Below are 27,644 nucleotides of genomic sequence, written 5' to 3'. Positions count from 1 at the left end.
GGAGCTGCTCCTCTCTCTCACAGCCAGCAGCCCCAGGTTGGCAGCTAAACTTTCCGGGGGGTACCTGGCAAATATAGTGGCTGCCCAAATCCTGAGCCTTCCTTAGCTCTGCCTCTGCAGAGAGATGTTCCCTGCCTCCATCACGTTTCACAGAGCTGACTGTTCCCTCCCTGTACAGACACAGGCATTTTCTTTTCAGGAAAACCACAGTACAGGACAGGAGGAGGAGGATCCATATTAGACACAGGTCCCACCCCTGCAGACGGCCAGGATGTGGCCAGAACACGCATCCGAATCCAGAAGCCAGTGAACACTCTGGGGCCCCATGATTTAGATGTTGTTCAAGTGCTACCAGGGGAGTAACGTGTATGCAGTTTACAGAGCATTTTTATGAGATACTTTTCCCCTTCCATGGGCAAAGGCAATAGAGAACTCTTTCTCCTCTAGAGCTTCAGGCCATGGAGTTCATTTTGAAACATGCACAGTCTTTTGAGATTGACGGAGTTCCAGCTATTGATTTTCTTGACTTGTTCATAAGTTAATATTTACCATAAACATCTCGATGAGAAAATGAAAGAAAAAACAAAAAAAGACCTTTTCAAAACAGCAGAAGCTGTGGTGATAATGAACCAGACACAACTTTAAACAAGGTTTTTTTAGAAGCATTATACCTTTCTTCCCTTTTCTAAATTAGTGGTAAAAAAGAAAATATGAAAAAAAAAAAACAACCCAAAAACCAGAAGGGTGATAAACAGTTTTGATAGTTGAGTATATTGCTGTGATTATTTTGGGAGAGAAGACATTTTTCTCTTAATTTGTGACCCAGAAATGAGCTCTTTGGAGGCTGTATTAAAAAGAATTTCTTAAACACTGCTACAAAAATATTACTTTGCTAGAAAGTTCCAGCTGGTTCAGCACATCCACATGTCTGAGAAGCATGCTTACAACTTGACTAGCGCTTGGCTGTCCTCATCAAAGCGCAGCCAAGACCAGAAGCTCGCTGGAGCTGGTGTCCCACCAGCAGCAGCACACCAAGCAGAAGATCTGATGGGCTGGGGCACGATGACCAAAGACAGGGGTTTGGCTGTGACAAAGGGCTCTGTCATGGCAGCCCAACCAGTTGTTCTGGGGGGACCAGCTTGCTCCCTATGAGTCTGTGGAACTGGGTTGCAGCTTGCAGCCCCAACATGGTCTTCACTAGTCTGCTTGGCCCGGGTCCCACAATCGTTTGTCACTGCACTGCCCTGGAAACGGCAGCAAATATAACTCTCCCCCTTCCTCTCTCCCCAACCCCGTGTCAGGGAGAGCTGCCGACAAGCTCACCGACAGTGAGGGCAATGCATGAAAGAAAACACACAGCCGACAGAAAAACGAAAAGCACATGGCGGGGAATAATATTTCATCTGTGTGGTAGCGGCCCTGTGTGAACAGTGTAAATAAAGCAGGTTACTGAGATGTGAATATACCACTGTTTATAAATACTAGCCCTTCTGCCCAGAGACGTGCGTGAGGAGAGCTGGACACTCATGAGGTCACCCCGCCACATTTTATGATTTACATAAATCATGTCAACACCGCTAGCAGGAGCGGCAGGCGAACGGGGCTGCATGAAGCGAGCCATTCAGCCTCCTGTCACAGGTCTTAAAACAGGTAGAAGCTGTTAATGGGTCCACCAAATCTCTTAAAATGCAGAGGGGATGAGGGATAATCCAGCCATGGAAGCAAGTCATGCACCCACCCTGTGCGCCTCAGCCGACAAGCAGCCTTTCCGGGCTCTAAGGAGCAGAAACCCAGCCAAAAAGCGGGAGCTGGTGAAGCCCAGGAGCTGAATTTATTATTAACATGCACCTTCACAGAGGGTAGTGTGTCCCACTAAGCAACTGCTCTTATGAAGAAAATGTCTGAGCTGCCTGGTGAAGGTGAAGAAAACACCCCGTGGATGCTGTGTGCAGGGCCCTTCCTCCCCTTATTTACCAAGTCCATGGAAAATTTGAAGTTTTTGCCAGACGAATCAATATTCCAGGACTAAACGGAAGCCCCTTGGTAGATTTGACTTGCAACTGAGTGCCTGTGGTTTGGGGGCCAAAGAGGAAGGCAGAGCAGGGACAGATGCAGGAGAGCTGTGCACAGCTTCCCATGAATTTCCTTTCGACTCCCTGGGAGCTCCATGTCCAACTGGGATTAGCGATACAAGGCCAAAGCTGTGGCTAAGGATAAAAGTGGTAGAGACAAACAGTTTTCCTTTGCCTTGACACTTTGCAGCCATGTATCACTATGGGGTTGTCCTAATTTTGGAGGACAGTAGTTGCTTTTTGTCCAAGTTGCCTGGCTCTGGAGACAGATGATGCCATCATGGTGTGTGCCTGAAACACTGAGGATCTGGCTTGCAGTCTTTAACTCTGCCCAAATTTCAGCTCTAATAATATGTAATTATGTAAAATAATTGTAAAAATTACAATTACACATGAATTGTGTATAATTATGCAAAAGAAATATAAAAAATCTCAAAGCAGTACAAAATCTTTATGATACATTGCTGGTGTATGGACATATACTATTCACTACTCTTAAATGCAAGTTGATTTAGAAATATTACTTTGACCATAAATCAACCATGTTCTGTGTGATTCCTGTTGATCTACAGCTGTGACATGTTCTCAGAGAAGAGCAGATGTAAATATTAGAGAAAAAATTGGAAGTGTTCTGGGTAATGTTTTCCCCTGTGGAAAATGTGGATTTGTGAAAATCAAAGCCTTAGGGAGGAGAGGGGATTTTTCTATGAGTATGCCACATTCAAATACAATTAGAATATGTTTTTTAAAATGTTTTGTAAAGATGTTTGCAAAAATGTAAGAAATATACTCTTTCTATATTTTTAAAGAAAATATGTTTTTTTAAGGTGAAAGTAAGTTTGTTTTGAAATAGAAGCAAATATACACCAAAAAATAATAAAAAAATCCCTGAAGTCAAAACACTTCAAAGCTTACAAAAAAAATAAAGCATTTCAGAACTAACTTCTTTTTGATCTTAGCTAATTTTTTTGTATTTTTTTCTTTATATTAATTTTTTTTTCCAAGAGTTGCACTTTTAGGGCCAATCTGAGACAAGAAAAATTCCTGAAGTTATGCAAAATACAAGAAGAGGTGAAAACCATCTTCTTTCATCTTTGCTAATCTGTAAAAAAGTGCTTTCAGCAGACCACAGACAGATGATGCAAGCTCTAGTATCTTCTCCAGGGCAGTTTCCCCAGGCTAGAAGGGAAGGGAACTCAGTCCTTCAGCCCCAGCCCTCTCCACCCCTGGGGGCCTGCAGGTAATCCCAGTTCTGCTTCCCCGGTCTCATTTTGCACCCCAGGGAAAGATTTTTATTCAAAGGAGAAATGCAGAGGTGCCCTGCAGCTGGTGCCTTCCTCTCTACATAGAGCTGGTACTGTACTAAGGTCCTTCCCTTGCATGGGGGGTGACCTCTGCATCCAAATCTGGTCAAGGTCAGAGTTTGGAGAAGCAGGTACCTGCTCCTTGGAACAAAGCCTTGACTGAAAAAACAAAAGGATTTTTTTTTGATACTGTGCCTTCCTGACAGTAACTCCTTTTCAGGGGCAATTAAATGCTAAGTATCGGTCTGTTAAATTTAGTGGCAATTTCAGTTGTAGGCAGCATCAAGTCAAGGACAATTTCAATTTCAGGGCAGCTTCTATTTCATGTTTTGAGGCTGAAGTGGCCTAAGCATAAGCTGGGACTTCCTGTGTACGTCTCTCTCCATGTGGGGAGGGTTATTAGGATCCAGCGGTTTCTTCCCTTAAAGCCCCCCAATCCAGATGCATGGTGAGACACTTCAGGAGAAGTCATCTGGAGGGGTTGATTTTGGATGCAGACCTGGATCAGAGCCCCGGCAGTTTGCAAAGCTATTCAGAGATGTTATTCTGTTCCCTTTGGGAGTGGCTGTGAGTACCCACGCATACATGCCTGCATAGCCATACTTCTCTCTACAGGCAAGAGCTTCCCTGAACTGCCTTCCTTAAGACTCAGGTTTTATATTACCAGGTAAATTTCCTTTCAGCTTTATTTGCATGGAGCAAGAGTGACATTCTGTGGCCAGTTAGATTTATGGCAGTGCTCTCTTGCTCTCTTTTTTTCCCTCTTGCAAATACCTCAGGGTATAAACCATCCTCTGACAATATGTTTTTTGGGGGGGCTGTGGCTTCTATCATGCTTTGTGAGAAATAAAAATAGAGGAATTCTCAAACACTTTTCTGTGGCATAAAATCCTTAGGGATTGCTTTGCCACAGGTTCCAAACAAATTCAGATGTCTATGTACTGGTTATTATTTTATAAGAGCAACGCCTGATCGTAATGTAAATAACCAGAAGCACGAAGAGACAACAACACGTTCCTCGGGCTTTGCTCTAGTTGGCTCAGCCTGTTGTACTTGGAAGGGATGAGGAAGCTACGTTCCAAAACCTCATAAAAAATAAAGCGCAGAGCTGTTTAAAACAAAGCAGTGGGCTTTTTAGACACTTAAGTGCTCCAGATAATACACCAATGACACTAAATTGAACTCATTTAGCTGTAAACATGATATTACACTTGACAGTTTCCAGTGGTAAAACACCAGACAGTCCATGCTGAGAGGAAAAGAAACAATATATAAGCAGCAAAGCTCATCTCAAGAGTAGCCACAAAAGGCCCAACAGGGGAAAAAATGGTCAACAAAACCCCAGCATTTTTCAGTGATTTGAAGTCATAACTCAGCTCAGACACACATGGTACCAAAAGCAACTTGCCCTGTTTAAACAACTGAGAGCAGGCGCTGGAGTTTATGTTGTTCCTCTGTTTATTAAAAACGGATGGGAGCACTTGACAGAAAAATCAAACTTCTGGTCATGGCTCATTAATCTCTGTTGTATCTGTCAGATATATGTGTCTAGAGTTTCAACAAGGCTCTAGAATCGAGATTACTGCTGAGCTCTGTTGTTTTCTCTAATTTTGAATGAGGGGAAATGCTGCCAATCACTCTGTGCAAGAGGGGAGAATGAGGCCACTTCTGCAGCCCTTTGCAGTGGGGTATCTCCTTGCCCTGTGGCTTGGATCTGTTTTCAGAGGCAGCAACACTTCTCTCCCCTCCTCAGTACAACCTGAGTTTTGGCTTTTTGGCTGGTTGGCTCCTCTCCCTCTCCCCTGAAAACCAGACTCAGCTCTTGCTACCAAAGCATGTCCCTCCTGGCATTAGGGTGATGATGATGGTGATCTGTGGCAGTGGTGGATGCTTCTTCATCCCTGGATTCTGCTCTCGCACATAAAAGTGTTAATTGTGTTAGTCTGCTGAAGACAATGGAGCTCCTCCAGTGTAAAACCAGGGTAAGTGATGGGCTCAGCAGGCCTAGAGTGGGCTCAGCAGGACTGAGACGAATATGGTATGAAACAATTAGCTGCAGATGGTATAGGAATCTCTTTTTTTCTGGAAATACAGATTTTGCCTGGAGATCTTTCTATATATATTGGATTTGTCAAACTGATAATGACTTGAACATTTGGAGAGAGAGGATAACCTACCGCAGGGCCAGATGCAGCTGTGATGGGGAGAATGTGTATCAGCCCCAAAACATGGCTGTCTCCCCGTCATGCCATAGTGGTGGAGGCCCTGAGCAGAGTAGTGCAGGGGAGCTCACCTGCTGCCTCCCCTTATGCCAATACTTTTCTTATTTGCTTTGGATATTGCTAATTTCATTAGCTCATTCTTTTTTTCCCCCCTTTCTTCCCTTTTTCATTATCAGTGATGCTGTTCCCATAGCTAGCAAAACTGCCAGATGCTCAGAGGACAAGGCACAAGATTTAGCTGCTGCTTCACTTGTGTGCAAAACAGAGGCAGTTTTGAATGGAGGTTCCCAGCTCTGTCAGCTGGAAGACAGGGTAGGGACTCCTTTCAATCCTGATAGTGCTAGCAAGGGTCCTTCTTCAGGCATGAACAGTGGATTCATGCAGCACAAATACAGACAAAGAAAAATAACAAAGATCTGATGTTTTCCAGCAGCAGATACACCACAGGCAGGCTGTCTGACCCTCACTGCTCACAAACTGTAAATGGCAATAGCAAGACCATGTAAAAGGCATGTTTGCCAGCTCCCTTCTCAATGAAACACATGGAGTTTCCCTCGAGGGGATATCTCTCCTGCCTGCCAAAGCCTGCCCTCAAGATCAGCCTTGCCCACTGAGCCAACTGCAGGCTTGCAGGCACGGCTGCCGCATGGCACTTCAGATCATATGGAAAGCTGTATTCCTGGGGGTGCCCGGGTGTGCTGGAGAGCCTGTCTGCACGGCAGTCAGCTGGACCACAAGCGGGCAGTCAGCAAATGGCAAAAACTGGACCTTCCCCTTCTCCGTGCTGCAGCTTGCCATTTCTGAGAAACGCAGGCACAGCCCTGCCCTTAATTTCCCAAGACCATTTTGAAGACCAGATTATAAAGTTTGACCTATTAAGACACAGAATTTTCTATTAGATCTTAATGGACAGGGTGAACCCAGCTGCCCACTAATCTACCTGCAATGTGGCTGACTCTCTAATTCCAAGAGTAAATTCCCATCGTCATAATGTTAGCTCCTATTGCTAAGAATGTTATTTCGTTGGGGTTTTAGGAATCTGGATTATTTGGCCTCTCGATCTGCTCATTCTTGCAGATATGTGAACAGCTGTACTAGCTGGTATAACTTGCTGCTGCTCAGAGAATCCTGTGCAGCTATATATATATTTGCAGCATTTCTGAAGCTTTTCTGTATTTAACACTTAATTTTTTTCAATAAAGCGTAAGTGACACAGGAGCTATTTTCAACAGTCACATCAGCACTTAAGCCCAGATCCTTTAAGCTATTCAAGTACTTATATTTATATACCTCAGTGGAAGCGTTTCAGACACCTTGGTGGGTTAGATGAGTAGCTTCCCCTGAAATCTGCCCCCAGTTCCAGCTTCCCCTCAGTTGCTCAAGTTGTTCCTTTGGGATTTAGATACTGAGGTGACAGGTACCTATGATACACAGTAGCTGAATGACATGCATAAGGTAAAGATGGATGTTTGAACACTGTGGGATGCAGGATCATCCCTAGCTGAGTGACAGCTCAGGAGAAGGCCATGTGGGCCCTTCTAGGCATCCCCTGGCCACCAATAGCACTGGAGTAAAATTTTCGGGCACTAAATGCTGACAGGGGCCCTTGAGGGTATGAACTTTTTTTTTTTTTTTTTTTTTTGTGCTGGTACAGAAGGCATAGCACAGAGAAAACCTCCATGCTGGTCAGCTTCTGGGAAGCCAAGCCATAGCACTGAGACATCCAACAGAGAGCATTGCCAGTCAGCTTAGACACTGGGAGCAGAGAAGGGACCCACACTCCAATCTGACAGAAAGATGGGTTTGTTTCATTGAAATGGAGAGTAGGGGCATTTTTAGTGGCAACTTGTGAGGGAAATGGAGACTTATCCTCCAAAAAGCTGATGCAGCTGCAGCCAGGCAGGCAATAGCTGAGAATGCTTTTTGGGCTGTATCACTTCCTAACTCTGTGCACTGGTCAAACAAAGCCACAAACTCTGAACCCAGCATTTGTTATTGCTATTTTCACCCTTTTGGGTGCTAGCTTTTTTCCCAGGAGATAAAGAGGAAGCTGAGGTTGAATACCTGCTCAAACTTTGCTCCTGTCTCCAGGACACAGAAGATACAGGAGGCCTTACTGTATGTTGTGGTAGCAGCATTCATTTTCTTCTTGAAAAGACACTGTGTCTCTCTGGACTTTTAAAGGTCATCTAGTCCAACCTCCTGTAATGAGAAGCCAGGAAGTTCCCTTGGGTGATGTCATTTTGTGCTGCTGTGTACCATGGATACCATTTTTAAGCAGTCACCATGTCCTTTGCCATCGTGGTTTCCTTTCTGCTCTCTATTGCTGGTAAATTTTTTTGCATACATCTGTTACTTGAACAAAAGAAAACGTTGTTTTCAAGTGTGTAAATATACAGAAATATCTTACTGGTAGTTTGCTGGGCAGGTTAGTGGAAAGCAATTGCAAACATTTTTATGCTTAGCAAAATATGGCTGGAGATGTTATCTGCTTTGAACTGCAAACCCAGAAAGTACTACAAACCCTTTTGTTATATGAGACAATGACTGACTAAATAAAGAATCCTTTTTAAAGGGAAAGCTAAAAAAAACCCAACCCAATAATACTGTGCTCACTTACACTGAAATGACAACCTTTCCCTCTGCATCTCTGTTTCTACCATCAGCCTTACAAAGCCCTTCTTCTTACCACAGAATATCAACTGCAGGTCTCCAGTTAACTCATGTGTGAAATGTACTTGATACCAAATGAATGGATGATCATAAAAACAGCATTCCTTTTTCCTGGAAACAAAAAACAGTGGTGATACGTATTGCTTCTGTTTTCAGGCAAAGATTATAGTAACAGATGGCTAACACAACTGTAACAGCTAGCTGCATCTGGATTAAAAAGTTTGGATGGGATGAGTTAATCTTTTAAAAATGCCAGATAACTATTATCTTCATATCACGTTATTGCTCTGTGTACTTCTGGCTCACACCATCCTAGCTCAAATATGCCTTAGACATGGTCATTAAGCATCATTAAACTGGGCAAAAACTAGTAACTATCTTTGTTAAGACAGAGGTCAGCTTTTGGGATATGATCCAAGATGCAATGATGGCAAGGGAAGACGTCTCACTCATTTCTGGTGGCCTTTGAACTGGGAGCCTAGTGGTTACTTCCCTGTGCCCATATCTATTATGGCTGCAAATGAAGCTTACGCTGGTTAAGGAAAAAAACAGCACAGACAACTCATTTCTTTGCATAAAGTGACTTGGCTTTTCCTACTTAAATGTACTTTTTCCCATTAAAAAAAAAAAAAAAGAAAAAAAAAGGAAAAAAAAGAAAGAAAAAAAAAGATGTTTGGGTTAACAATGTTTGGCTAGCTATGTAACCTGAATACTGAGCAGACAGAAAAGAGATTCATCTTTTCACTCTATACGATCATGAGATACACAAACCATTAATTTGTGGGGAGGCCCTGGGCTTAGCTACAGATGCTTGCATTGCATCAGTCAAATATAATTTGAAATTACTTCTAATTCAATATCTTTCAGAATCACCTAGAAATGAAATTCATAAACTGTTGGATGGGAGAGTTGTTGGCAAAGGCTTTGAAAGAGAAAGAATTTTGATATTGTGAACAGCAAGACCAAAATATGTGGGTGATGGGCTAGGTACAAAGGACACTTATTTCTATCCAGAGACAGTGCCAGGCTACCAAACAAGATACTGTGTGCTAGCTCTTGGGTTGGCTTTTCTTTTCCTTCCCCTCTCATTTTTTTTCCTGTAATGTAGCACCGTAGCTTAAAAATGACACAACTTCCCACCCTCATCTTTGCCACAGTGTCTGACACTTAATGGGAAGAGCCTCACAATTACTCAGTGTTTTGCGATGTTAAAATGTCACAAACATTCAAGTATTTTTCATGAGGGAACATCTACAAAACAGCGTGACTCTCTCAACGAGGACATAAAAAAGAAAAGCCTTACAATACCTTATGCTGTTTCTTGAACATGGGCTGTCTTAATGGGGTTAGTGGTGACATTTGTCTTGAAAGCCATCCAGTAAGGAGGAAAGTTCTCACACAGTCTTCCTCACAGATGGTGAGACCTGCCAGCAGTTTTACAGCTCAGCAGTGAATGTCTCTGCAGCTGTACGGACATACCTGCTGGAAGGCTGCCCAAGGGAAACAGCCAACACGTGCGTCAAAAAGCCCCAGCACCGCTGGTGGGTTCCTTTGTTTAATCTTCCACCAGCAAACAAAAAGCGACTTGGCCTCGAAACAATGGCAGAGAGGGAGAAAAATAAGGGGAGAGGGTGCTACTGAAAGATTTAGTTAAAGTCTATTCTTCTCTGGTATTTCTCAGAGTAGGGGTCAATGGTTTAAGTACAACAGGCTTGATTCACTGCCTGGATGCAGCAGATGGGGCAGAGCGCCAGGCAGCGGCTCCCAAATAAAAGCTGCGGAGGGCAGCTTTAACTTTCCTCATAAACCAAAGGGCTATTATAATAATGAGAAAGTGGGACCTGACCCTACTCAGCCTTCTCTTCCATCTGCTCCCGGGAATTCTTTGTACAGCAGTTTGGGTCAGAAGGGCCAGCCCTCTCCCCCTCTGTCAGAGGCCTGGAGATCCAGTATAGGAATTGGCAGGCAGCCTTCCGGCACAGGGAGTACAGTGATCACCGAAGACCATCCAGCCCTGGTGTGTTGTCTTATACTCTCACCTGGAGCCTGCATTATGCTGCAAGATGAGGTGCTGCACCAGCAAATCACAGAAGCTCTTGCCTTAAAAAAGGAAACAGTCTAAGTGTGAACTAAAGAAGTCAGTGGGGACATAGGCATTGTCAAAGAAACACAGAGTGAGCTGATGTTGCTCAGCATCATGGTAAGGCGCCAGTTGTCTGATTGCTGTTATGTGTGTTGCAGGCATCGCCACACTTTCAAAGTAGGGAATGAGGTGGGTTTACAGACACCTGCTGGGAATTTCTCCCAAGAGAAAGCTTGAGCGAAAGGGTGGAAGTGCTTATTTGGAAGTGTGGTTAGTGGGCAGTAAGTATGCTTTCAGAAGCAAGAGTCAAAATAGTAGCAGTGATGATAGGTCAAGCAGGAAAAGACAGTGTGGATCCAGGGAAACAGAAACAAGCAGTTTGTATCAGTTGCAACACAGGAATCAAGATAGAAGCCAGAAGAGAGAAGCAAAAAGACATGGTCAAGCTGCAGTATACAAAAATTATATTTTCATTATTTTATATTATAGAAGGCAAAATAGATTTCAGAGGCACTCAACTTTTCACTATTTGACTGTGATGCTTGCACAATTATGATCCAAAACTCCTTTCCTTTGTCAAACCTGGAACAGACCCTAAGAAATCCCACTGTGATAGAGAAGTACCTGGAATTAACACCCAAAGCTAACAGCTACTTATCGAAGTTTTTAGCATCAGTGATCTCTAAGCATCACTGTTAGTCTATGGGAGTCTATGTTACGCACTTTTGCTAGATGTTTAGAGACTCTGACTTTGAGCTACTTGTTTCCCAGCCTGAGTTATGAATATGCACAGCCATAAGTACATGCATATCTGATGAAATGATATTGTACAGATTTCTATCCCATGTATGGAAAAGTGTGAATACATTTTTCCATGTGTCTTTGGGCACATATATTATTAGACAGACTGACAGACAAACAGATAAATAATTTCACATATTGTATGTCCAGGATATTCCACTGTCAGCTGTTACGGTTCTCTGTATTCCCATAATAACATTTTTTTTATTATTATTTGCTGACTTGTAAGTTTTTCAGTTTCCACACCAACATTTGTCAGTTTGCTTGCTCCGTGAGTCTCTGAACAAGCACAGCATCACTGCCTTTCATACGTCCAGCATCTAGGATTCCCTTTGCTTTCAGTCATGAAGTTTCCTAGACACCAAAACAGAGCGTCCTTCTGCACATGCTCAGGAGCTTTGCTTTCATACATCACAAGCTAGGCAGCTAGCTCCCACATACTTCAGTGCTCTCCTAATCCAGAAAACTATACTTGTCCAAGTCCAAAGGGATTCTAATTTGAGATTCATTTTCCCATAGGAATTATGTATCAACCAGACTATAGATACTCAGCCACAATGTAGAAAAAAGTTCAACCGATGCATACAGGGCCAGGAAAAACAGGAAAATTGTGGAGGAGTCTGATTCTGTGGTCCAGTGACAACAGGTATCCCATGAATAAGTTAAGTCATAATTACTTCACTACTTCTGTCTCCTGCCCAGCCCCTGTACCTTAATTGGTGAATAATTCTTAAATAGGCTTTGGATTGCCAGGTACAACCTTGACTATACTTCCAGTTCTGACTTTGAAGACCTGGTTCAGAATGCATGTGTAACAGATAATTTAAACTACAAAAGCAATAAAAAATGCAGAAAGCACTATTTGTGCAATGTAATGCCATTAACCTATCACACAAAAATGGCAACTTTGGAATTTCCTGAGGTAATTTTAACTATAATGTCATCGTATTACATTAAAAGTCCTCTTTGTATAACACCCAGGGTGAGGTCAGGAAGTGTAGCAGGAACTGAGACGTGGGCTTCTGGGCTTACTGACTTTAACTTCTGCTGCCAGACCTTGAAGATGCCAGTCAGAAGAGACTCACAGAGCGCCAGCGTGGGTTACAGTAGCACATTCTTTTTTTGTCTGCTACACACACCCTTCTTTTCACAGCAGAAAGGAAGATCAAGTAGCTTGAAGGAAACTGGATATAAGTGTTCCTGGACTCAAACTAAAATAATAAGACTTATTTAGAATATTAAGACACACAGGCATACGTGGGTGTTGGGAGTGAGGAAAAGAAAAATAGTCATCATGGGTGTTAAGAAGAGAAAAACAGCGTCTGCTTTGACAGTTAGTATTTGGTGCTCTCTTCTGCACCCATCCATATTTTGAAAGTTCTTTAGAGTCAAGAGAAGAGCATCTGTCTGTCGTCCATTTCTGCATAGCAGTCCTTTGCTGCTAGGGGCAAGGGGTCATTCTAGCAGATGTCAGCCATCGTGGTGATGGGAAAAGTAGAATCTTTTTTTAAGTAAGAGGAATTATTTTGTTAGTAGAGAATAAAAGGCTGCGAATAGAAATTTGAAAACATTTAACTGAGATTTCACATATGACATCTAAATTATTATATTAATAAAAGTAGATTGTATTTTGATTCTGACTGAATAAGAAACATACCACGTATATAAGGTATATAATCAGTTTAATCACATGCTAATCCCAGGACAATCTCATCCCAACATTTTATGAAATTACAAATAACGTATAATGCACACAATTCTTCATAGTAATTTAAATGTCACTTTGCTAAATGAACTTGAAGACAGATTTGCACTTCTTGAATGCAGAACCATTCCAATATTAATTCCTATTTTTTCCATTACTGAGAGATAATTTTATGCTAGAATTTCAAATAGTTAAATCCAAAAGGTTCACTTATTCTGCTCTCAGCTTTTGAGTTTCAGCAGAAACAAATTCAATTGGAAAGCTTGCTCACTACCTTTATCTTTCTACCTTGAACTTCACTTTATCTGCAAATACAGAAGGCATTGCAAATGCCTTAGAGCAGTCTCTACCAATCTGACAGAGTCTGGGCAGCTCTTGTTTCCTGCAAGAATATGAATCTATTTTGAAGAGGGGCGATAACAGAGGTTATAATTGTGCCAGCTCTCAGCTCCTCCACTGAGAACCAAGAGAGCAGTATCTAAATCATAGGTGTTGTTATGAACACCAAAAGCTTCAGGTTGATGTTCAGCAGCCCACCTGAGCCTCTGACCAGAAACATCACCTGAGTAAGAAGCAGAAGACTGAGGTCTGTTTTTTCCCTTCCAGGTATGTCTCTGTTCCTGTTTACTGCTGGTTGACTTCATGAGAAGAAATCCATCTGACATTTTCAGATTTGCTTTCTTGGATACATAGGTTTGAGCAGCTGCTGCTAACCTCCCCTACAGTTTTGAAGCCAGTTTGTTTTCAGTCAAGCTAAACCTTAGAGCCAAAACTGTCAAACTTGGGTGACTACATTCCACATAAAGACATGAAAGAAATTGGCCACATTTTTGAGGATGAGAAATATCCAGAGTTTGCATCAACTCAGTTCCTCCAAAGCACAGGCCACTAATTTAAGTGAAAAATATGTGTTTAGTTTTCAAAAAATAGATTTCTACTTAGAAAGGCTGGCTAGCATGTTTTACTTCCTTCAACAATTAAGTGCCATGCTTATTAACTTGTCCTGCAAGCGTTTTCCCTTCCCATTCCAAAGTTTCCTTTTTTTTCTTTATTTTTTAACTCTGGGGGAAGGAAGGTGCGTTTTTAATGTAATTACTGAATGTAATACATATGTCAGACTACAGGTAGAAAACGGGTATATCACAGAACAAAACTCAGGAAAATATGCAGACTGCCACTCTGAGTAGACACCCGACCTCCGAGGCATGTGCAGACACAGTGCACCCAGCCAACCTCATCTTGAATCTGACATATTATTATCACATCTAAGCAGTCCAAGGAGCATTACTCTACCAGAAGTTCTGCATCTTACTGTGCAGGAGTGCAGATATCAAGAGCAGAAGCATCTCTGCAAAGCTAAATGCAGCTTCAATGTTACCTAAGTTTACCTCAAACTCAACCATAGGATTCAAACTCCAGCGTGGTGAAGCCTGTAGCGCCAAGTGGCCAGCCCACTAATGGATGCAGTCCAACAATTGATCTCCCTGTAGCAAGGACATGTGTTTCCTCCATGGGAAGACATCAAGGATATATAGTTCTTCAGTGTCTTCTGCTCAGCTAAGGAGGTCAGTCTTTTCTTATAAACAATCAACTGGGGATGTTTTGTTTTGTTTTGTTTTGCAGCTTACTCCAGTAAAGAAATCCATAGGATACCCATCCACAAGTCTTATTATTACATACAAGCACAGCATGGACAAAACAACCTGGAGAGTTATTTCCCAGTGTGGTTGCTTTCAGGCAAACAGAGCTAATGCAAACAGAGTAATTCAAGCACAAATAATTCATGTTAACTCTTCACTGAAGGCACATCCATCAGTGGTGCACAGGAAGTAGTTTTATTCTTGCTTCGTTTTCACTTAGGTCATTAATTAAGATAAGTTGATCTAAAAAAAAATTGAACTGGATGTAAAGTGTCAGCCTCAGGGATTTTTTTTCTAGTTTACACAGATCAAATAAAATTAATTGGTGTAAACTTTTGGACCTATTCTAGTGAGGACAAGATCAAGTGCAGTAGCAAATATGAACTGAACAGAGATTACAAAAAAGAGATTTCAGAGCTTACAGTCCCACTTTTTGTGATGTCTTACACTTTTATATCATATGACCATCTGGAGCTAAGTGGAGCTGGCCATCCAACAAAAGGACCAGTCAGGTCACTGAAATATGGAGTTGCCCTTTGCTTATATTGGGATAACTCTGATAGATAAAACATTGTTCAACATTATTCAGGAATGACATCAAACATTTTGCCTCTGTATACAAAAAATTGCAGTCTAGACTGAGAGCAGGCTTTCAGCATCCTTGTTTTCTTCTCAATTTTGAAAAACAAAAATATCTTTGAATGATTTATTAAATGAACGCATTTAAAAATACTAAGCCAAAGCTGCACTTTAAATTCAAACAAGGATGAAGTTCTGGTGGAAAAAGGAAGGACATTTTCCTCTTTTTACTGCCATACCTACAGTTTTTGAAGGTGATTACCTGGTGTATGCTCTAATATTAAAAGGATTTTAAAAAGGCATTCTATTGGGATGATCCCTGATTTAAGGAGGTGCTTGAGGAAGTAATCAGCTGTTTTACTATCCTGTTGAGATAACTATCTCTCTGCCACTGTATAAGCAATGTTATGGCATACAATCTCAGAATAAACTGTATGGAAAGTGACTCCTAACAGTGCATCATTTACATAGTAAAAATATATGCCATTAGTAGAATGTACTTAAAAAAACAACAAGCAAGTATCACGGGTAGGCTGCCTAGGAGAAAAAGGCTTCATCAGTATGCCATCATCACCCTCCTCTAACCTAATATAATGAAAATAACTCTGATGAGTCAGTTAAGAGCATTATTTCAGAATAAAAACACTTGGGTCTTCTTTTATAGTGTCAGTCTACAAACACTGGATCAACTGCCTCAGCCTTTAAACTGCTTGCCTTGTGTCACACTACATCAACCAAAATAAGCAGAGGGACTCATGCTAAAAGTCTCTTCTTTAAACAGGAGGAGTCTGGCAGGAGGTGAATTTCAGAGCAGTTTCTCAGCGTTTGGAAAGTGTTCCCTGTACCAATTGGTTTATCCAGGTTTTTTTGTTTGAGTCTGTCCTTACAGATTTCAGAAGCTAGTTGAAACTTGTCTAAATCTTCTTCTTGTATTTGACAGATTATGGCTACTCTTGAAGTCTGCAGCAGATGCTTCTACCAGGCCCGGTGACAAGGCTCTGAACAAGCTTCTTTTTAACTCTAAACATCATCTGATACATCCAGAAGCTAAAAATTCTAGCAATGTCCTCAGTTCAAAGGTCATGAGGAAACCACTCTGACTTGCTGCCTAAGGCTGATCAGCACTGATCAGAACACCATTGGTTCCTGAGAAGAAACAGCTTAATTAATGTAATTCTAAATCTATTTTGTTCTATTCTACTGAAATATAGTGATGGAAGGATTGAGGCCAATAGCTAAAGTGTCTAGTAGCTGTCTCCTGAGAAAGTAACTCAGATCTCACCTGAATAGGATGAGCTCTAGAAGTGTGTGCTGTCATAGAATCATAGAATTACCAAGGTTGGAAAAGACTTTCAAGATCATCAAGTCCAACCACCTACCCTACAACCCCTAACCTTTAAAGCATCTCCTGAAACACCTTCTCTACTGATCTTTGGAACACCTCCAGGGACGGTGCCTCCACCACCTCCCTGGGCAACCTCTTCCCATGCCTCACCAATCTTTCTGTGAAGAAATTTTTCCTAATATCCAATCTGAACCTCCCCTGGTGGAACTTGACCTCATTTCCTCTTGTCCTGTTGGTGGTCACCAGAGAGAAGAGGCCAAAACCCACCTCACTACAACCTCCTTTGTGGTAGCTGTAGAGAGCAATGAGGTCTCCCCTCAGCCTCCTCTTCTCTAGGCTGAACACCCCCAGCTCCCTCAGCCTCTTTTCAGAAGACCTGTTCTCAAGACCCCTAATCAGCCTAGTTGCCCTTCTCTGCACCCTCTCCAGCACCTCAATGTCCTTCCTATACTGCAGTGCTTAAACTGCACCCAGTGCTTGAGGTGCAGCCTCACCAAGGCCAAGTATAAGTATAAGATCAACTCTCTGGTCCTGCTGGTCACACTATTCCTGATGCAGGCCAGGATGCTGTTGGCCTTCCTGGCCACCTGGGCACACTGCTGGTTCATGTTCAGCCAGTTGCAAATCAACACCCCCAGGTCCCTCTCTGCTAGGCAGCTCTTCAAACACTTCTCCCCAAGCCTGTAGTGCTGCTGGGGGTTGTTGTGGCTGAAGTACAGTACCTGACATTTGGCCTTATTAAAACTCATACAGTTGGCCTCAGCCCATTGATCAAGCCTGACCAGATCCCTCTGCAGAGCCTCCCTACCCTTAAGCAGATCAACACTCCTACCCAACTTAGTGTTGTCTGCAAACTTACTGAGGGTGCACTCCATCCCCTCATCCATATCATCAATAAAGATGTTAAACAGGAGCAACTCCAGCACTGAGCCCTGGGGAACACCACTCATGACTGGCCACCAACTGGGTTTAACTCCATTGAACTCTTTGGACCTGGTCATCCAACCAATTTTTTATCCAGCAAAGCATGTGTACATCCAAGCCATCAGCAGCCAGCTTTTCCAGGAGAGTGCTGTGGGAAACCTTGTCAAAGGCCTTGCTAAAGTCAAGGCAGACAACATCCACAGGCCTTCCCTCATCCAATAAGCAGGTCACCCTGTCATAGGAGGAGATGAGGTTAGTTAAACAGGACCTGCCCTTCATGAACCCATGCTGACTGGGCCTGATCACCTGGTTGTTCTGCATGTACTGCATAACGGTACTCAGGATGATCTGCTCCATCAGCTTTGCTGGTACTGAAATCAGACTAGCAGATCCAATTTCTGGGATCATCCTTTCATCCCTTCTTGTATATGGGGGTAACACTGGCTGACTTCCAATCTGCTGGTACCTCCCCAGTCAGCCAGGACTGCTGCAAAATGATAGAAAGTGGCTTGGTGAGCACCCCTGCCAGCTCTTTCAGCACACTTGTGTGCATCCCATCTGGCCCCATAGATTTGTGCACATCTACGTGGTGTATCAGGTCACTGACCATCTCTTCCTGGATTGTGGGAGGATTGTTCTGCTCCTGGTCCCAGTCTCCTAGCTTAGGAAGTTGGATTCCCCCAACGTAACTGGTCCTGTTACTAAAGACTGAGGTGAAGAAGTCATTAAGCACCTCAGCCTTTTCCTCATCATTCAGCACCATGTTTCCTCCAGCATCTAATAGGGGATGGAGGGTCTCCCTGGTCTTTCTTTTGTTGTTAATATATTTATAGAAGCTTTTCTTGTTGTCCTTTACCACGGAGGCCAGATTATTTTCTAGCTGGGCTTTGGACCTTCTAATTCCCTCCCTGCATATCCTCACAGCATTTTTGTAGTCATTGTGAGTGGTCTGCCCATTCCTCCAATGGCCATAGATTCTCTTTTTCTCCCTGAGCACCAGCCAAAGCTCCCTGTTCAGCCAGGCTGGTCTTCTATGCCACCTGCTCACCTCAGAGCATATGGGGATGGCCTGCTCCTGTGCCTTCAAGACTTCCTCCTTGAAGGGCATCCCGCCTTCCTGGACTCCTATACCCTTCAGAACAGATTCTCAAAGGATTCTGGCAATCAGGCTACTGAACAAGTTAAAGTTTGCCCTTCTGAAGTCTAGGGTGGCAGTTTTACTGGCCCCCCTCCTGGCATCTAAGAACAGAGAACTCTTTACTTTACATGGTTGCTGTGCCCAAGACGGCCTCCAGCTGTCACATCTTCCACCAGCCCTTCCCTGTTCACAAAGAGCATGTCTAGCAGGGCACCTTGCCTGGTTAGTTCACTCACCAGCTGTATCTGGAAGTTACCTTTGACACATTCCAGGAATCTCTGGGACTTTTCCCTCTCTGTTGTATTGTAGTTCCAGCAGACACCAGGGAAATTGAAGTCCCACACAAGAACAAGGGCAAATGACTGTGAGATTTCACCCAGGTATTTATAGAACAGTTCATCCACCTCGCTTCCCTGGTTGAGAGGTCTATAGCAGACTCCCAGATAAATATCAGCGTTGTTGGCCTTGCCCCTAATCCTGATCTAAATGCACTCTATCTTGTCATCATTATAGTCTAGTTCTAGACATTCATAACAATTCCTACTATACAGGGCTACCCCATCGCCTCTCCTTCCTTGTCTGTCTCTCCTGAAGAGCTGGTAGCGATCAACTGTGGCACTCCAGTCATGTGAGGTGTTCTACCACATTTCTGTGATAGCCACTATGTCATATATGGTTTTCCTGCTGCATCACGTCACAGAATCACACAGAAACACAGAATCTTAAGGGTTGGAAGGGACCTCGAAAGATCATCCAGTCCAACCCCCCTGCCAGAGCAGGATCACCTAGAGCACATCACACAGGAACGTGTCCAGGCAGCCTGTCTCTGGGCAGCCTGTCCCAGTGCTCTGTCACTCTCACAGTAAAGAAGTTTTTTCTGATGTTTACGTGGAACCTCCTATGTTCCAGTTTGCACCCACTGCCCCTAGTCCTATCACTAGACATCACTGTAAAAAGCCTGGCTCCATCGTCCCAACACTCGCCCTTTACATATTTGTAAACATTGATGAGGTTGCCCCTCAGTCTCCTCTTCTCCAAGCTAAAGAGACCCAGCTCCCTCCGCCTTTCCTCATAAGGGAGATGTATGTCTTCCAGCTTCCCTTGTTTGTTGCCCATGCTGTGCGCCTAGGTATAGATGCACTTCAGATGGGTTAATGATCTCAACACCTTTTTGTGGGCACAGGCCCTAATTCCTGCCTGACCCTTCTCAGCTATTTCCATGGCTTCTAAACCATCAATGACCCTTGCCTTTTTGATTCCCGTTATACCTCTATTCCTTATTTCAACTGAGGTGGCAGAGTGAGTCTTCTCTAGAACACCATCCTACAAACCCCAGCATGCATCCCCCAGGCTTATTTACAGCAGGCTCAGTTTTATCTCCTCCCCTCTTCAAATCTAGTTTAACACTCCATCAATGAACCCCGCTGACAACCATGTCCCCATGGATCAGCTCACCTAGTGTTAACCAGCTCTGCACCTCAAAGGACACAGTCATTCCTTTCTAAGCCAAAGCCACCCAGCACAAGCAGAACATCTCCCAGCAGATGCAATATGTGTGCAAAGGGGCCTCAGTGTCATTGTAAAAGGGAATTTTCAAGTCAGTAGATGTTTTCTCCTCAATATGCCTGAAGCCAGGGCACAGTAGATCGTAGTCCTCAGCTTCTGTCTACTGCAGCAGAGTGCATGAGAGAAGCAGGCAGAAGCAAGGAAGGTCTGGACTGAGATGGAGAAAAAGGAAAGAAGACCACACTTGGTGGGTTTTATACATCTTTCCACTTAAGTGTGAATTTCCATAGATGTAATTTTCAGATGAGAGCCTATGTCCTGCTGCAGTCTTAACTTCCAGTAAACAGCTATGGTTGCTAATAAATATATACCATGACACACTGAAAATGCAAATCATGTGACTTACCACTATGCAATAAACCTCCTGGATTCCTTTTATCTAATTAATCAATGCACAGGGAGATTTTATTTCAACATCAAGTCACTCCTCAACTATTAGAACCCCACTCCCTGGAGAGAAATATCCCAAATTATCATAATTATCATATAGTTCAGTTTCTGCAAATTTTATATTATCCATTTAACTTTTGGCATCATAAAATGTGAAGTGTAAAGTATACATGCTGTGCCCTCTTGCACAACTTAAGAGAGCATTACCTACTTCCTAGTTTTGCACACGTTTTGTACTTTTGACATGGGATTATACAAACTCTAGCCATTCTTCTCTGTAACCAAAGTAAGAGAAAGCAGTTGTTTGCTTCAAAAACGCTTGCTATAAACCATTCCTCCACTATGGTAACTCTTTCAAAACTATATTCTGAATTTTTAGAACACATCCCGATGAAATTCCTCAAATCATCGTAATGGTTACTTTGTGAATTCTTCTTTCAGGACTGAGATGTTATAGGAACTTCTCAAACAAAAGTCTTCTGTCTATAGACACATTCACTCAACTTGCCTAACGTGCTTCTCATTTATTTTTAAGAGATAGGAGCTATCTCTGTTACAAGGGTACTGACATACCAGAAGTGCACCCAGCAATGATAACACATTAGATGCTTTCCAATAAACAGTGGTTTTCCCACTGCTTCCAAGTGGCAGCAAATGAGTTATTCAAGAAATTCACTCTCTGAATATACATATCCTCCTGGGATTTCTTCAGGATTTTTTCTAGATATTTACTTGAGGAAAGATCAGAACAGATGATTGGTGGAAATTTAAAGATACTGTTGCCACTTGAAATATTGGATTGTGTTTTTAAATTAAATATAATTCATTTGTATTTTGTACTTTATATTAAAGGCTTTGAAGCTCTGGTTAAGCAACCTAAGAATGACTGTAAGAAATGGTTTCTGTGGGCTTATGAAAAGAGCTTTTATTCTCAGTCTTGTTTATTTAGGTGTTTTGGACACATACTATAGTTTCCTTTCTGCCGTAGGCTTCTGTCCCATCATCATCTGTTTATTTTAATTCCTAAATGTATATTTGAAATTGTCACTTAAGAGAAAGCCTATTTACTCAATGTACTTCTCTATGAACTTCATTCAGATCTGTTTCTTGTTTTCTGTATCTTCACCTTCATTTCTTCAAATATTGACTTAGAAATTCTTTAAATCTTAACTAAGAAAAAAGACAGACAACTTTATTCATTTGTGTTGGAATTACTTATAATGTACTATATATGCTATAGCAATAAGAGAAATTTTAAAAGCTGATTTTTATCTCAATCAAGAAAATCTACCATATCTAGGACCCAAACCGCTTGTTAGCAGACAGTGAGAGTACAGCTGTGGCATAAAGATTTCTAGATGTTTCCAAAGACTAATAAAACAATGAGTGGTCTCAAAAGGAAGAATTTTCAGACGTGGAATATGGAGGAAGGTTCAAGAATGTGGATTCACTTGGAGCTAACCAAAATATTATCATATTCCAACAGTAATGTTTTTATAGATTAAAATAATAACTACAACTGGCAGTCTAAGGAGAAGTTATTTAGAGAAGATGAACCATCTTCTTATAAAATTGGTTTTGATACTTTGAAAACATTTGGCTTCCATCTGCTACAAATTATAAAACAAGCACAAAATAGGTACGAAAGGAAGAATATTAATTACTCTTTTTATTCTTGTCTTTGACAGATATGATCTGATTTCTGTTAGCATAAACTAACACTATGTATGTTGGTGTAAACAGCATATTTTTAAGTAGGAAGAAGATACTTCCTTGCCCACTTCCCTTTTATGGTGTCTTTTTTGGGTCAGCTTGTTCAGACATCTTTAGCAGGGCCTTCAAAGAGGCTGCAAGTTGCACATATGTAACCTCAAAGTGTAAATCAACTATATATTGGTGAGTAGCCACAAAAGATAGGCCAGACTTAACATTTAGCATTAGTGTGCTTGCCACCCTGACAAGTCGCCTGATGACTCTCTGCTGGCCAGGCAGGCATCAGTTGCATGGGGAAGGGCTGACCTCTGGGGCTCCTGAGGAGGATCCCTCAGCATGGCAGAGCTGCCATTTTTCACCAGAAGCTGAAAGTCCCTGGTTTTGAAAAGTGTCATTAATTGATCCTAGAAATTCTTAGGATCCAGTTTGGAAATCCCTTCTTGGGGTGAATGGCATTTAATAGCGTGCCGTGAATAGCAACAGCTTTGTTCACCAGGTAAGCAGGAATGTCAAGAGAACAGAGGGCCCTCATTTTTGCAAATACTTGAAATTGTTCTCTGCCTTTGTTGACAGCATCTATTTTACCCAGAGGAGATAACTGTTCCTCAGCTTCTGTTCGCAATTCAGACTCTTCAGGTTCAAAAGTGCAGTGTTACTTTGCTCAATTTTGTAATAATCTTCCATTCTACATTTCTGTTAATTTGCTTCACTGGCCTTAAGCTTAACTTCTGAACATTTCTAAATTTTACATTTTTCTGAATACTATGTTCACTAGCAGTGCAATCACTCAGTGACAGTGACAAGCTGTTCTATGTATTCTAAAACACATACATTACCATCATCTGGAATTAAAAATTAAGAGAGAGATTTACTGAATATTACACAGAACTTCTGGAAATCCATGAGAGTCCTCTAATATTTGTAAGGAGAAGATTCACTCATGGCTCTGGGGAGAATTCACAGCTGCCTTCCAGTACCTAAAAAGGGCCCACAGGAAAGCTGGGGAGGGACTTTTTACAAAAAGTCTTGTAGTGAGAGGACAAGGGGTAATGGATTAAAACAGGAGGAGGGAGATTTAGGTTAGACATTAGGAAGAAATTCTCTAGTGTGAGGGTGGTGAGACACTGGAACAGGTTGCCCAGGGAAGTTATAGATGCCTCATCCCTGGAAGTGTTCAAGGCCAGGTTGGATGGGGCTTTGAGCAACCTGGTCTAGTGTGACGTGCCCCTGCCCATGGCAGGGGGAGGTGGGAACTAGATGATCTTTAAGGTCCCTTCCAACCGAAACCATTAATTTATTCTATGATTCTATGATGATGTAGATTTAATAATTTTGCCTGATTTGTTCCACTACTGGAATGAAGAAGCAAAATAGTTATCTGATTTCTAGCATGAATATGAGAAGACAAAAATTTGCTTTCTCTTAAGAACTTCAAACAACTCCAATTTTGTACAAATATTTGCATTAATCTATGAAAAAAAATCTAAAGACCAATATGTGTTTAAAAACATCCTCAAAATAATTAGATGTTCAACTAGCATATGCTGTCAGAGTGTAAAAACCTATTTCAATAAACCTAAATAAAAATTTCGAAGTAACAAATAAACTACATATCATTTGTAGAAAATTTCAAACAGGAAGAGGCAAAACAAGTTTTGCTTCCCCAAGCCTCATCTTCATTGCGAGACCAATTGTTTGCAGGCTCCAATAAGGTGTTTAAAAAGTGACCTGAGTACTATTTTGAGTGTAGTAATATTTTCTAAGTAATTCTTAATTTAATTTAATGTTCTTCAGTGTATTGTCCACTGGATGAAATGGCATCAGGACAAAGTTCCTCACCAGAGAGGTTTCTTATTTATGAGTAAAGGAGACATCTGTATTTCTCAAAATGTGTCATCAGCTTGAGAAAGAGATACCATTATCAGATCAAGATGAAGGAATAGCCTTGACAAGATAGGAGGGAGAAAGTCCATATCAAGAAAAGTGGTGAGAAAGGAATAGATCCAGGCACACACAGAATATTTCTGCCAGCTCTATCTCACAATCTTACTTATTTACTTATGTGTCAAGAGAAAGTACTTCTAATAAAGAACAATCTCCAAGTGCCTATCCATGAAGGAACCCTTTGAATATTTTTCATAGAAGTAAAGTTACTAATTTGTTTGAGCATTTTCAGAAACAGACCTTTTATGAGAAATGCACCAAAAAGCAACATTTTCCCCCTGAAAAGCAACAACACTGACAGTTTGTCAGGAAAGCACTTTCAAAAAGCAAGGTAAACTTTTTAAATCATTCTACTGTTTAGTCCTGACAGATGCAATGATGTTTGCCTGCAGTGGGATCAAAGTCCTGCTCCTAACAGTTGCTGGTCCAAGAACTGCTAAATACGCGGTCATCTTTTGTTCTCCTAATTTAGCAGAATGACAATTCAAGGAAAAGGAGCATATAAAAGTTAACCAGACAGAATCTGATCCAGCAGCCACAAGATCAGTGTCAAACCTTCCACAGACTCACACAAATCAGATCAGTAAGGGCAAGACTGTGCAGGCAGGATCAGTAAGGTATTGACCTATCCCTGAGGTGTGTGAAAGAATGAAATGCCAAATAATGCCATCGACTGTGGGCAAGTAAGTTAGACTTGTCTTCAAGTTCTAGCTCAGTGTTAGATATATTGGAATGTAGAGAAAAGTGCTGAGAGTAGAGTCACAGAAACACAAAAGATAGGCAAAGAGAAAAAAATGTCTATCCTATTGATCCCAGAAAAGACTCCCCTCCACTTCTGCTTTTAGTGTTTGAAACTGTAGCTTTTAATTTTGAACAGCATCATATTTTCCCTTAAAATGCCATTCTAAATATTTTTTTTCTGAAAAAATATATAAAAATTCCTTATTTTCCCAGAACCTCTAGAATCCAACAGGAACTCCCAAATAAACTCTCGTTTGATTCTAGTGTAGGGGTTTTTTTGGTGTGTGTGTGGGTTTTTTTGTTGTTGGTTTTTTAAATGTATCCAGAAAAGTGGAAAACTAGCAATCACATCCCACTTAATGGAAGACAGTGAAGTCCTCTCCCAAGAAATATTGAACAAGCTTTTTCATTTTGCTTTGCTTTTATTTAAGTAAACTGAAATAATTTAACATGATCTATTTTAATCATATTGTATATCTAAGTACAGACTGACCTTTCCATGTAACTTTATAAATGACTGGGAAGGCTTGGCCAAAGAGACAAAATGTCTGGCATCCTTTACAATAAGCTGGAGCCTAGTTACCTCCACAAGGTTCAGGACAATTTGCTGCCAGCCAACCATGTTCAGCTGGATTATGGCAGCACATTATAAATTACACGACTTGTGCCATCAATAAGTAAGTAAATCAGTCACTTTGTGACTATACTACAGAAGTTTGAGATTCCTTCTTTCTTTCCCTTTCAAATCCACAAACTTTCTCTCCCTTGTTTGGCTTCCTCCCATTTGGAAACACAACTACAGTTATCTGAGAAATACAGTTGCTTGCTGCAGATTTCAGATTTAGGATGACAAGCAGTATTAGATTCTCACATGTAAGGAGGTGATGATTCAGGCAGTTTCTACTGATATATATAATAATCTTAATTATGCATGCTATTTGATGAGTTAGTTCCAGACTGCATCATTTGCCCTCTTAAATGCTTTCTTTGATGGCTGAAGACAGAAAAGCAAGAAATGTCAAAACAGAGACTGCCTTTCTACCTGCAGGTCAGATGGTTGAGAAAAGAAAGCATTCAATAGTGCTTCCCACTCTTCTCCTCACAATTGTTTTCTATAGCTGGAACTTGACCCAACATGGTCAATGGCTGGCAGGTTCTCAAGGCTAGCATAAAATGCCTGGAGGTAAAACTATTTCCAGGAGCCAGCCTAGCTCTTCAGAGAGCAGAGTACTCCTTCTTCATTCAGGTTAGCTCTTACACAGATGTTCGAATGCTAAAGAAGCTTCCTGTGCATACCTCTCCCTCCAACCACACCCACACAGGACTGTTGTGGACTAAGCTCTGCCTTTTGTGCAGCGGAATGACAGGAAGAGATCTTCCCTGAGTGTCATCCTGACTGGCTCTCCAGGTACTGGCACCCACAGGGTAGAGTGCCTCTATTGCAATAAGAAAGAAGCCAAAAAGAATGATCCATTCTTTTCTCAGAACATCTAGGAAAGGCATCTGTATTATGTTGGATACTTGATTTTGCTGGACACTTTATAGCCTTGACATCCTAACATGAAGTACCTGAAACATTATAGCAGGTACAAAACCATTACTTGTTTAACATAAAGGAAAGCAAGTGCTCCCAAAGTATTTTAAATAGATGCAATACAGGCACATCAAGGGCTTGTAAAGAGTTCTACAACAGAAAACTGGAGATTATTTTCTTTATTATCTGAATATAATGGTCAGAATGTAACCGGGATACTTGGTGCTTTTTCCTTAATCCAGATCCAATTTGTCATTCGCTTTCCATGTTATTTCTGTAGAAGATGCACTATATATACTTTTTTAAGATTTTCTGTGAAAGTTCTGGAGCTTCTGCTGCTACAGGTGTTTTAAAACCTGAAATCTTTAAGTCATATTTTCTTGAGCTTTATTACTTCAGAGACTGGCCCAAAGGCTCTTAAAATAAATTTGCAGCTCTGAATTGTCTAGTATTTTGGTAATCATTTGCATTTTAAGGGGAGAAGAAATTTAATTTTAAATGACCACATTGTCCTCTGCAGAGCATCTCCAAGAAGCATGGAAAGTGTCAGGTGCTGTATCTGGCATTTCCTGAGCTCCAAAGACATCAAAAGGAATGCTTTTATTCTATAACTTTCTAGTTCCCATCCAACTTCCAACAGGAGAATGCAGTCTCCTGCCAGATTAGTTTGTGGCCAAAGGGATTATGTCTTCAGCAACCTGGTGTCCTTGGTAGGAGTAACTTAGTATCTGGGACCACAACACTCTATGGGATAGTGCTTGGTCACTGACCATTGTGTGGCCTACATGAATTTTAATCCAGTAGGAAAAACGTGAGGCCACAGGAAGGTGCATCCCAGAGTTAAAACCATAATGTAGCTCAGAGTCTGACAAAGATACAGAGTTCACATTGGCCCAGGAGAGCGTATGCCAAGATGTATTTTCTGGTTATCTGGGAAGGTTGACAGGATTTACTGTGTCTACTCCCTAAGTATAAATGAATCTTAGGAAGCACATACCATTTGAAAAACTACTGTTTTCTGCTATTTATTCTGAATATATGTATGCCTCCAGTACTTAGAAAAATCAATAATGGGAAGTTTATAAATCTGAGTAGGTTCAATAATGGGAATAGCAGTAAGTTTCCCTCTGTGTGATGAAGAGATAAAACTACTTCTGTTCTGTATCTGTGGGTGGGGGAGATTATTTGTATTTCTGATGCTATTTTGGGCTGTACAGCTCCACTGTACAGGGGAGGTGGCTCCAATCAGCACTGATGTGACAGAGCACTG

At 41.6% G+C, this 27,644-nt stretch overlaps 1 long non-coding RNA gene across 3 annotated transcripts in view; it reads right to left on the bottom strand.

Annotated features, from left to right (window-relative positions):
• The window catches only part of LOC127396324 (uncharacterized), a 37,644-nt gene that overhangs the window by 5,109 nt on the left and 4,891 nt on the right, over positions 1-27,644 (bottom strand). The window contains exon 1 of one of the 3 annotated variants that reach the window (XR_007891965.1): positions 7,663-8,269. The exons of the other annotated variants lie outside the window; for them this stretch is intronic. This is a non-coding gene — a long non-coding RNA (uncharacterized LOC127396324). Of the gene's footprint in view, positions 1-7,662; positions 8,270-27,644 lie in introns of those variants that run through there. 3 annotated transcript variants of the gene reach the window in all.

This window comes from Apus apus, chromosome 1, assembly GCF_020740795.1.
Source record: "Apus apus isolate bApuApu2 chromosome 1, bApuApu2.pri.cur, whole genome shotgun sequence".
Taxonomy (NCBI): domain Eukaryota; kingdom Metazoa; phylum Chordata; class Aves; order Apodiformes; family Apodidae; genus Apus; species Apus apus.
The sequence above is the reverse complement of the archived record's forward strand: the minus strand, read 5'-3'. Positions and strand labels throughout refer to the sequence as shown.